This window comes from Oncorhynchus tshawytscha, unplaced genomic scaffold (assembly GCF_018296145.1).
Source record: "Oncorhynchus tshawytscha isolate Ot180627B unplaced genomic scaffold, Otsh_v2.0 Un_contig_1741_pilon_pilon, whole genome shotgun sequence".
In the NCBI taxonomy this organism is placed as follows: domain Eukaryota; kingdom Metazoa; phylum Chordata; class Actinopteri; order Salmoniformes; family Salmonidae; genus Oncorhynchus; species Oncorhynchus tshawytscha.
In genome coordinates, this window is record NW_024609808.1 from 85,001 (window position 1) to 98,030 (window position 13,030).

General features: G+C 45.2%; 1 pseudogene; it reads left to right on the forward strand.

The window, feature by feature from the left end:
- LOC112217219 overlaps window positions 1–7,006 on the forward strand; it is a 12,974-nt pseudogene extending 5,968 nt beyond the window's left edge.
- Window positions 7,007–13,030: the final 6,024 nt, after the last annotated feature.

The following is a 13,030-nucleotide window of genomic DNA, read 5'->3' on the forward strand; positions in this document are numbered from 1 at the left end:
ATACTGTAAGCTAGCCTTCAAACTCTAGCAAAGCCTGTCTGCTCCAATTGACTCTGACCAGGACTACCTCTGCTAATACCACTACCATGTGTTCAACAGGAGTGGAGTCAAAGAGCAATGTGGCTAAGGGGTTAGCGACACCCGCGCTCTCGGGTTTTTCGAGTTTGAAACTTCAAAGCTAGTTTGGGAAGGCTCTGAATAGCATTAATGTTTCACTTCATTCTCTCTCTCTTTGGACTTTTGTTGGTGGCCTGTCAACTACCATAGTCACACTTTCCTATAGTGTTAAATACACGGGGCAGTTCTGACACAGCTGGTATTAAAGTGTGTGTGTTTGTTTGTTTCAGAGTGCCCAAGCAGCAGTGTGTGTGGTTTCCCCCTGAGTGGCTACCTGAGGGAGCAGTCCTGGTTCTGTGGCAGAAATGCCAGGATGTCGGCGTGTCTGGTGAGCCTGACTCACCTTAGGTGACAGATATTTAGCCAACTGTCATTTCATATATATATATATATATATATATATATACACTGCTCAAAAAATAAAGGGAACACTAAACTAACACATCCTAGATCTGAATTAATGAAATATTCTTATTAAATACTTTTTTTCTTTACATAGTTGTATGTGCTGACAACAAAATCACACAAAAATCTTCAATGGAAATCAAATTTATCAACCCATGGAGGTCTGGATTTGGAGTCACACTCAAAATTAAAGTGGAAAACCACACTACAGGCTGATCCAACTTTGATGTAATGTCCTTAAAACAAGTCAAAATGAGGCTCAGTAGTGTGTGTGGCCTCCACGTGCCTGTATGACCTCCCTACAACGCCTGGGCATGCTCCTGATGAGGTGGCGGATGGTCTCCTGAGGGATCTCCTCCCAGACCTGGACTAAAGCATCCGCCAACTCCTGGACAGTCTGTGGAGCGAGACATGATGTCCCAGATGTGCTCAATTGGATTCAGGTCTGGGGAACGGGCGGGCCAGTCCATAGCATCAATGCCTTCCTCTTGGAGGAACTGCTGACACACTCCAGCCACATTAGGTCGAGCATTGTCTTGCATTAGGAGGAACCCAGGGCCAACCGCACCAGCATATGGTCTCACAAGGGGTCTGAGGATCTCATCTCGGTACCTAATGGCAGTCAGGCTACCTCTGGCGAGGACATGGAGGGCTGTGCGGCCCCACAAAGAAATGCCACACCATGACTGACCCACCGCCAAACCGGTCATGCTGGAGGATGGTGCAGGCAGCAGAATGTTCTCCACGGCGTCTCCAGACTGTCACGTCTGTCACATGTGCTCAGTGTGAACCTGCTTTCATCTGTGAAGAGCACAGGGCGCCAGTGGCGATTTTGCCAATCTTGGTGTTCTCTGGCAAATGCCAAACGTCCTGCACGGTGTTGGGCTTTAAGCACTACCCCCACCTGTGGACGTCGGGCCCTCATACCACCCTCATGGAGTCTGTTTCTGACCGTTTGAGCAGACACATGCACATTTGTGGCCTGCTGGAGGTAATTTTGCAGGGCTCTGGCAGTGCTCCTCCTGCTCCTCCTTGCGCAAAGGCGGAGGTAGTGGTCCTGCTGCTGGGTTGTTGCCCTCCTACGGTCTCCTCCACGTCTCCTGATGTACTGGCCTGTCTCCTTGTAGCCCCTCCACGCTCTGGACACTACGCTGACAGACACAGCAAACCTTCTTGCCACAGCTCGCATTGATGTTCCATCCTGGATGAGCTGCACTACCTGAGCCACTTGTGTGGGTTGTAGACTCCGTCTCATGGTACCACTAGAGTGAAAGCACCGCCAGCATTCAAAAGTGACCAAAACATCAGCCAGGAAGCATAGGAACTGAGAAGTGATCTGTGGTCACCACCTGCAGAACCACTCCTTTATTGGGGGTGTCTTGCTAATTGCTTTTAATTTCCACCTGTTGTCTATTCCATTTGCACAACAGCATGTGCAATTTATTGTCAATCAGTGTTGCTTCCTAATTGGACAGTTTGATTTCACAGAAGTGTGATTGACTTGGAGTTACATTGTGTTGTTTAAGTGTTCCCTTTATTTTTTGAGCATTGTATATATATGAAATGACCACTGAACAGAAATATAAAGGCAACATGTAATGTGTTGGTCCCATGTTTCATGAGCTGAAATATCTCAGATTTTGTACATACTTTTGTTTACATCCCTGTTAGTGACCATTTCTCCTTTGCCAAGATAATCCATCAACCTGACAGGTGTGGCATATCAAGAAGCTTATTAAACAGCATGATCATTACACAGGTGCACCTTGTGCTGAGGACAATAAAAGGCGACTCCAATATCTGCAGTTTTGTCACACAACACAATGCCACTGATGTCTGAAGTTGAGGTAGCATGCAATTGGCATGCTGACTGCAGGAATGTCCACCAGAGCTGTTGCCAGAGAATTTAATGTTAATTTCTCTACCATAATCCGCCTCCAACGTCGTTCTAGAGAATTTGACAGTACGTCCAACCGCCCTCACAACTGCAGACCACGTGTATGGCGTTGCATATGCGAGCTAATGGGTTTGCTAATGTCAACATTGTGAACAGAGTGCCCCATGTTGGCAGTGGGGTTATGGTATGGGCAACAAACACAATTTCATTTTATCAATGGCAATTTGAATACACAGAGATATCATGATGAGATCCTGAGGCCCATTGGTGTACCATTCATCCGCCACCATCACCTCATGTTTCAGCATGCTAATGTGTGTCGCAAGGATCTGTACACAATTCCTGGAAGCTGACAATTTCCCAGTTCTGGCCTGCATACTCACCAGTCATGTCACCCGTTGAGCATGTTTGGCATGCTCTGGATTGATGTGTACGACAGCGTGTTCCTGTTCCCGCCAATATCCAGCAACTTCGCACATCCATTGAAGAGGAGTGGGACAACATTCCACAGGCCACAATTAACAGCCTGTTGAACTCTATGTGAAGGAGATGTGTCGCGATGTATGAGGCAAATGGTCACACCAGATACTGACTGGTTTTCTAATCCACAGCCCTACTTTGTTTTAAAGGTATCTGTAACCAACAGATACATATCTGTATTCCCAGTCATGTGAAATCCATAGATTAGGGCCTCATTTATTTATTTGAATTGATTTCTATATATATGAACTGTAACTCAGTAAAATCTTTGAAATTGTTGCATGTTGCATTTTATATTTTTGTTCAGTATATATTTCTGTCAGCAATGCATTCACTTTTATGCACCATCTGTCAACTAGACAGTATAGTTGAGGGCACTATAAGGTTAGGTTGTGCCACAGTATTGACGTTTTAGTGCCCACAACTGTTCAATGCTGTACAGTTGGTCCTCAGTCTGTTATTGTCGTGAGACTAACTAACTGATATCTTCTACCTTTTGAGTTCCACATGTTGTAAGAGCAATGTAACATTTTTAACTCTGTGACCCCTGGGAGAGTCCATTCATGGGGTCCTAATAAATACTGAATACTTAATAGCATTTCACTTTATTTTCTCTTATTCAGGCTTTGGAGAGAGTTGCCAAGGGCCAAGGGGTAAGTACTATATACATGTATATCAATACATTGGACACATTTGGCCAAACTACAGTACAATGAGTTGTCTGTGTGAGAATGACATCATGCAATCACAGTTCAATGAGTTTTTTTGGTTGCTACAAATTTGTGCTCATCAAAGATAATCAAAGCTGATCAATTGAATGATTGCTTCCAGCAACTGGCCACGTGCGTTTCCCAGACGCGACAGATCCTGTTTTTATTTTCTGCGTTCCAGAGCGAGTGGATACGGATGCCTTAGAGCACACTGTTCCCATACTTCTCCAGGGTCTTTCACATACAATAAGGCCTGATTGAGACTTACAATACTATAGATATTTGAGCCGCCGACCTTAGGTTGCGTCCCAAGTGGCACCCTATTCCCTATATAGTGCACTACTTTTGACAAGGGTCCATAGGGTTCTGGTCAAAAGTAGTGCACTTTATAGGGAATAGGCTGCCACTAGGGACGTTAGTGTACGGGGTCAAACCCGTTACACGATACCGCCCGGACCATTCATAAATAATTTTTCTGAATATTAATGTAATCACTAAGGGATGGGACTGCATGCTTAAACGGCAGCTTGCGTCCAACAACCAGTCTGATTGCACTCAGATCATATGTTGAGTTTGGTATAAGCATTGGGCATTGTCATAAAAACGTTTCCTCCAATGGGTTTTAATACACACCCTAATCACTGGCAGAGAATGAATGAATATCTCAAGAAAAAAATGTTTTTGTAAGTGAAAACAACATGGGATCTTTGATTATTTTCTGTCTCCACAGATTCAGATGGAGTCACTCTTCTATAGGGCCGTCCTCCATGTGATTCTAAGGGATCACTACAGCTCCTTTAAAAGGTAGGTTTGGTCTCCCTGGTTAGGGGACATCCAAAGCAGTAGGCTATACCAGACTACTGAGAGAGTCCAGGTGCCCCTGTCTTGGGGGTCTGCAGTACCGTTGACAAAACCTGTTAGCTTTTACTCTTGTGGGATTTCCTGGCCCTCATTTTATGGTTTGTGGCCACTTTGTAAGAATCTCCACTTTCTCAAATTCATTCAGCTAGGATACAAAAACACAGACTTCTGATGTGAAGATACAAAAAGAGTATTCTCTACCCCTCTAGCTGAAGTTATGGTGAATAGTCATTTTGAACGTTGGAAGGAGCAGCCCACAATGTAAGATCGTCAGACTTCCTGAATGGGTTGTTGACTGCTGCTGGGTAAAGTAGAACAAGTGAAGAGGAATGATTGATCCTGGTGAAAACTGAACAGAGAAATCTACAGTTGGTCTTCTCAGCCCCATAGAGACAGAGGAGGTACCCTCTGTATTACACACACACACACACACAAAGACAACCACACACACCACACACACACACACACACACACACACACACACACACACACGATGACAACCTCACACCTCTCACTGACATGTCTATCCCTGTAGCCTACAGGACACTGGGTCCCTCGCTGAGTGAAATCAGGATCCCATTAATGGACCTGACCACCTCTCTACTATTGCATGTGTGATGACTGTTTCACCCTGGTTGCCAGGGTGTTGTAGCGTAGCGTAGCAAGGGAGGAAAAATAAGAGAGGGAAGAGGAGAATCGGATGCCTATGACTTAATATACACTGGTAGGCTCATTTCAGCGATGGTGATTTGGGGGTTGAAAGAGCTGTCTTCACGTGTGTGTGTCGTTGGCAGCGAGAAGCGTGTGGGGAATGTCTACTCCAAGGCCACCTCGTTCGTGGACTACGTCTGGAGAGCCCTCCGGAGGCTGGAGCTGGATGAGTCAAAGGTCAGTGATGGGAGATATCACAATATTAGGGCGTTTTGGGAACAGACTTGAGAATGTTCTTCAGAGCAACACATCCTCAGGGGGAATCCCACACTGCTGCTTTGGACACCAGGAAAGCAACCCATAATGGATTTGGGGTAAAAAATATAAAAAAACACAACAACGTATTCTTGGCGTAAGATGTGAAATCCCATCGAGAGGACAAGCTTTTAGCATAGCTCTGTACAATTGAACTGACAGTAACGATTATCTGTAATGGTACCTGAAATCCCTGTACAGTTGAACGTCTTTGGTTGCTCTAAACCATCTTTGAAACTGACACATGGAATCGAAAGGGCTCTTTAGAAAAGGACAAGTTGTGTAATATGCACCTAGAGTACTGTGTGATCATGGGTAAGGCATTGTTAAACAAACAGCGAGTGCAGGGATTAGGGAATATGTCTCAACTGGCTCCCTCGAGTTGTTCTATAAATGAGAGATTTGTTGCTCGTAAAGCCTGGGATTAAAAGTGTTCAATGGGTTGTGTGTTACCACTCTCATGTTACTCACCTATCACCTACACATGACCCTGCTCTGTCTCTTAACACTTCCCACATTCTTCTCTTCATCCCTCCCTCCCTCTCTCTCCCATCTCTCCCTCCTCCATCTCTCTACCTCTCCTCTGCCTCCCGCCCTCTCTCCCTCCTTCCTTCCCTCTCTACCAGCTCTCTGACAGTGTCATACAGGGTTACCACGACACATACCGACCCAGGATGGTTGAGATGGAGGCCTTTAACATGGTAGGTCCCAACTGGGATACTATAGCACTACTACCTAGAGGAACCATTATCACTCTGAATGAATGGCTCACACAGGACTTCTATGGCTATAGGAGCATTGGTTCTCTTTGTCCAGTACTTTCTATTTTGGAGTGGTTATTAAGCCTTATTAAAGTTGGTTTACATTTACACAACTCCCTCAATGACTTGTGTAAACTCTACTCTGTGTAAATCATCTGGCAAAAAAAGTGATATTTTTACTGTCCTCAGGCTGCTAATGAAACCTAGTTTTGAAATCAGAGGGGTTCTATTTCAATGACATTACAACAGCCCTGCTCTGCTCTGCTTTGATACGGTGCCTAGTTGTATTCCGTTGGATCCCATAGTGTTGAAGTACACTTAACAGAAGTACACTTAAAACTAGTGTTTACTGACCTGCTTCCTGTGTTTACCCAGCTGAAGGTGACTTTGGCTCCCTGCATCGAGGGTCTGATTCTCCTGGACCGCCTCTGCTACCTGAAAGAGCAGGTACAGGAACAGCCTCAACCACAGTGGCACACAACAGACTTGGGATGCATCTCACTAGTCTAATGTGGCTGCCTCTCCTTGTCTCCTTCATATGCACTGATCTGAATAGGGATCGGTGAGACTAAAATGGTGGATGTCTACTGGGGATTTGCTTTCCCCTGTCCAGTTCCTACAGTTCTGTGCAGATAAAGGAGAGGAGACAAGGGATGGGGTCCACTATTGAGATGCACCCCAACTACAGCACACCAGTCATTGTTACTAAAAAAGGAGAGGCCTCACTTCCTCCTTGTTCATTCTCTCTCAATCCCTCCAGCCTGTGGTCACACACAGACACACACAGACACACATAAACACACACAGACACACACAAACACACACAAACACACACAGACACACACCAATCCACACAGACACACACAGACACACACAAACACACACAGACACACACAAACACACACAGACACACACTAACCCACACAGACACAAACAGACACACACTAACCCACACAGACACACACTAACCCACACAGACACACACACACACACAAACACACACAGACACACACTAACCCACACAGACACACACTAACCCACACAGATACACATAGACACACACACACACACACAGACACACACACACACACACAGACACACACAAACCCACACAGACACACACACACAGACACACACTAACCCACACAGACACACACTAACCCACACAGACACACATAGACACACAGACACACACAAACACACACAGACACACACTAACCCACACAGACACACGCAGGCCAGATATAGTGGTCCGGTCCCTATGACTTCAAACGGCCGCTGCGCGACACCAAACATCTCTTTTCCTCATTGTCCCATAATTACCCGTGTCTGGTTCCCCATAGCTAAGTAGTGGGAGAAAACATGACCTCAGCCGCCAGACCAATGGAGGGAACTATTGTTTCTCCCTCCCAGCTACAAACAGAGGAGGTCTGGGCCTGGAATGCACATTGTCTGGCTAATTGCTATAGGGTGTGTTCATTGATTCACAATGTGATAGGACAAAAAGGAGAAGGATTCTTGGAGTGTGGTTTTAGTGGCTTTCGCTGCTACAGAGACCATGGCTACACCGTTCAAGCCTGGTCCCAGATCTGTTTGTGCTATATATGCAACATTGACCATAGAAGTTGGCTCTACAGCACAAACAGATTTGAGACCAGCCAAATACTGTACCTGGTTAGCTGTTCCATTAATGTTTTCTCAGACGGGATTTTGGATGACGTGGTTATGTAGACTATTAGTTGTCTTCGGTACATCTCTTTAAAGTGATACAGTGGTGTGGCCCGTAGAATGGTTGAGCTATTTACTGAATGACTTGGTACGTGTCATTTAAGGCCCCTAAACTCAGCTCCTATAAATGCTGTATGTTTATCCATAGGTCTTGATGATTTGCTTGTCCCAAACATTAAAGGAGCTTTGCGACTTGTTACATTTCCCCTACGACAGATCACTTAAGTCGGGAGAAATTAGAGAGGATGCCATTAGGGTTGAGTTCGCGCTGTGGAGAGTTTGAAGTGTCCCCCTTATTACAGACCAGGGGTGTAACTTCACACCGTTGTACCCCGGCCAAAACTAATGACGTAATCTGTGATTTGAGTGATCGTAATGAGCTATCTAAGTTTGATGCCTTGTACAAAAGTGTTCCCTAACAGGAATATGTAACAGAAATTGATGAGTATGCAGATTTTTTTTCCAAGTCCAACCAAGTGTCCACACTCAAAATGACACACATACTGTGTGTGAGCGTGCGTGCATGTGGTGGTCAGTGCAGACTGTTGATTTAGCTTTGTACAAAAGCATAGCTCTCAGTGCAGGCCTACCAATCACATGGTGCCATAATTGGTCAGTAGCTGTAAGGTATCAAGCCAGACTGTGTTCAAACATAAAGACAGTATTCAAACATGCTGCTTCCAGCCTGTCAGAGTCCACCTAACACAATATTTGCACAGATGTGACTACTCGAGGGAAACGTTACAAAGATCTTTCACAGGGGAGAGAACAGTTCTCATCTGAGACCCCTCGCGGTGTGGTTCAAAGACAAACTCTGCGGAGCGGTGGTGTGTCTTGGGGGGGGGGTCTTTGACGTTGTTTTCAAACTGTTTTTGTTCTTCTTGTCATTGATGTCACAGGAGGACGTGGCGTTCTCCACTCTGGTGCAGCTCTTTGATCCACTGTTGTCGCCCGCTGTTACGGAGTTGTCGCAGTGAAGGCACCTGGGATGGAGTTGTCGGAGTGAAGGCACCTGGGATGGAGTTGTCGGAGTGAAGGCATCTGGGATGGAGTTGTCGGAGTGAAGGCACCTGGGATGGAGTTGTCAGAGTGAAGGCACCTAGGTCGGAGTGAAGGCACCTGGGATGGAGTTGTCAGAGTGAAGGCACCTGGGATGGAGTTGTCAGAGTGAAGGCACCAGTTGTCAGAGTGAAGGCACCTAGGTCGGAGTGAAGGCACCTGGGATGGAGTTGTCAGAGTGAAGGCACCTGGGATGGAGTTGTCAGAGTGAAGGCACCTAGGTCGGAGTGAAGGCACCTGGGATGGAGTTGTCAGAGTGAAGGCACCTGGGATGGAGTTGTCGGAGTGAAGGCACCTGTTACGGAGTTGTCAGAGTGAAGGCACCTGGGACGGAGTTGTCGGAGTGAAGGCACCTGGGACGGAGTTGTCGGAGTGAAGGCACCTGGGACGGAGTTGTCGCAGTGAAGGCACCTGGGACGGAGTTATCGGAGTGAAGGTGAAGGCACCTGGGACGGAGTTGTTGGAGTGAAGTTGAAGGCACCTGGGATGGAGTTGTCGCAGTGAAGGCACCTGGGACGGAGTTATCGGAGTGAAGGTGAAGGCACCTGGGACGGAGTTGTCGCAGTGAAGGCACCTGGGATGGAGTTGTTGGAGTGAAGGCACCTGGGATGGAGTTGTCGCAGTGAAGGCACCTGGGATGGAGTTGTCGCAGTGAAGGCATCTGGGACGGAGTTGTTGGAGTGAAGGCACCTGGGATGGAGTTGTCGCAGTGAAGGCACCTGGGACGGAGTTGTTGGAGTGAAGGCACCTGGGACGGCATCATAGAGTTCTTGGAGATGGGACAAACTGCATTTCCTGCCATTTGTATGTTTTATTTTATTCAATTTGCTGACCATGATTTTAGCAAGGGTTTAATGTGATTATGTACTGCTTACTCAGTCACGTACAGATGTGGGAATGGGATCATTGTTTAGTGTTTTCTCTACTTTTGCCTTCTCTGGTTTCTGCCAGTCATACTATGCTATGGGGTGTACTATACCATATTGTATTAATAAATCATTTTTAGAAGATAAAAAAGTTCCTGTTGTGTTTCTGCTCTTTTCCCACCACGGCTGGTCTTGCTCTGAGTGCCTGCCTTAGAGGACCAAACATTAAAACCACATGGTTAAAGCACCTGTAAAAAACATCTCTCCTTCCCTCCCTCATTTCTCAGCTCTTACCTCTGTCTTTTATTGATTTATTTATACTGAACAAATATACAAATGCAACACGCAAAGATTTCAACGATTTTACTGAGTTATGGTTCATATAAGGAAATCAGTCAATTGAACTAAATAAATTAGTCCATGGATTCCACATGAATGTGCAGAGGTCCAGCCATTGGTGGGCCTTGGAGGGCATAAGTCCACCCACTTGGGAGCCAGGCCCAGCAAATCAGAATGTTTTTCCCCACAAAAGGTCTTTATTACAGACAGAAATACTCCTCAGCAACCCCCCACCCTCCCTCAGACAATCCCACCGGTGAGGAAGCTGGATGTGGAGCTTTTGTGAGCGTTTTTAATTTGCACCCTTATGCAGACACTGCGCCACCCACATCGAGCACCCGATGTCACAGGAAGGCTAAAAAGATTATCAAGGACAACAAGCACCCGAGCCACTGCCTGTTCACCCCGCTACCATCCAGAAGGCGAGGTCAGTACAGGTGCATCAAAGCTGGGACAGAGAGACTGAAAAACAGCTTCTATCTCAAGGCCATTAGACTGTTAAACAGTCATCACTAGCACAGAGGCGGCTGCCTACAAACAGACTTGAAATCCTTGGCCACTTTAATAAATAATAATGCCACTTTAATGATGTTTACATATCTTGCATTACTCATCTCGTATGTATTTACTTTATTCTATATATATTGCATCTTAGCCTATACTACTCGGTCATTGGTCATCCATACATTTATATTTACATATTCTTATTCCATTCCTTTACTTAGATTTGTGTGTGTTAGGTATTTGTTGTGGAATTGTTAGATGACTTGTTAGATATTGCTGCACTGTCGGAATTAGAAGCACAAGCATTTCGCTACACTCACAATAACATCTGCTAACCATGTGTATGTGACCACTAACATTTGATTTGATTTGATCTGTTCCGTGCATCGAATGGGGTTGTAGTCAAGGAAAAATAAACATGTGTTCCTCACAAATATAACAATGGACATTACATAACTATTCTAATAAAGTGTGTACATAAAACGTCTGTAAAACCACAGCGAGGACATCCACCTCTCAAGTAAGTTCTGATGAATGATTGGGTACAGTGCAGGAGTAGGCTGAAGTGGTGAACGACATTAGTTCTTGTTGACATGTAAAACATAACATGCATGGGCATTGTATCATTAACACTTTTGGGGAATAATGTCTGGAGGGTGAAAATCCCAAAACATTCTCTTTTCCTCAGAGTATTATCTATATCACCTGTCTGATACCTTGACTTTCTCTTTGCCACAAAACCTAAAGGTAGAAATGTCATGTTTTAGGTCATTAAAATGTATTGTGACAATTGAACTTTTACGTTCACTAATTCTCTGTTTGAGAGAATGAGAGGTTTTTCCTATATAATGCGACCCACATTGACATTTAATCATGTAGATAACATGGGCGGAGAAGCATGTCAAAATGTCATTTATTTGGAACCGTTTTCCATATGTGGGTGGCAGAAGTATTCACAGTTCATTATATTGTTGCACTGTGCGCAGCCTCTGCATTTATAGCTATCATTCAGAAGAGGGCGTAAAAGAGCCTGGCTCATTTTCGTTTGTGGCTGGCAGTTGGCATGGACCAACTTGTCACGTAAATTGCTACCTCTCCTATATACTATAAGTGGTGGGTTCTTAAATTCTGCTGGCAAAGCTGGGTCTGATGATAAAACATGCCAATGTTCCTCGACAGCATCTCCCACTTTGCGAGAGTTCAAAGTATCTGTGGAGCCCCACAAAAGGACGTTTTTACAGACAGACAAATTCTCCTCAGCACCCCTCCCTCAGACGATCCTGCAGGTGAAGAAGCTGGATGTGGAGGTCCTGGATGTAATGCCAAATTCTCTCAAACAACGTTGGAGGCAATTTATAGTAGAGCAAAGGAACATTCAATTATTTGGCAACAGCTCTTGTGGACATTTCTGCAGTCAGAATGCCAATTGCGCGCTCCCTCAAAACTTGAGATATCTGTGGCAAAACTGCACATTTTAGAGTTGCCTTTTATTGTACCTAGCACAAGGTGCACCTGTGTAATGATCATGCTGTATAATCAGCTTCTTGATATGCCACACCTGTCAGGTGGATGGATTATCTTGGCAAATGAGAAATGGTCACTAACAGGGATGTTAACCAATTTGTGCACAACATTTGAGAGAAATAACCTTTTTGTGCATAGGGAACATTTCTGGGTTAATTGTTCTTCAGCACATGAAACATGGGACCAACATTTTACATGTTGCGTTTATATTTTTGTTCAGTGTATTTCTTTGAGAGGCTGTTGTGTCCATGCCTTCCTCTAAGTACATATTAACTACTCTGTATAACCTCTACACTAATGACTGCCAGCTCAAACATATTTGGGGACAATGAAGTTGTATTGTATTGAATTTGAGGGAACAATATCTAGGGGCTGGTTAGGGGGGCCAGGATTCTCAGATTGGGATTGAACAGTTTACCCTCCCCCACCTGTCGCCCCTGATAGGGAGGTCTGGAAACCCCATCAGCCAGGTCCTAACCAGGGGGAGCAGCGGAACGACTGAACAGAACAGGGGGCAAGAGGCACCCTCGACCCCTTTCAGTCCTCTGTCGTTTCCATCTTTTCATAAATCACTCCCGCTTTCCATCTTTCCTTTTGAAGGCTGGTGTACTTCAGTACAGCCATGAATCAGGATAGTGGAAAGTACACATACACTTGAAGCAAAGGAACAAGGACAGTACCCAGTAAGCAACCATCATTGCAGGATTACTGTGGTCCATTATAACTAGCCTACAGTATGTGTTTTTACAGCAGGAAGGAATAACTGCAGCTAAAGTGATTAAATGAGGGGAGCTCATTGCTGGCTTCTTTTAT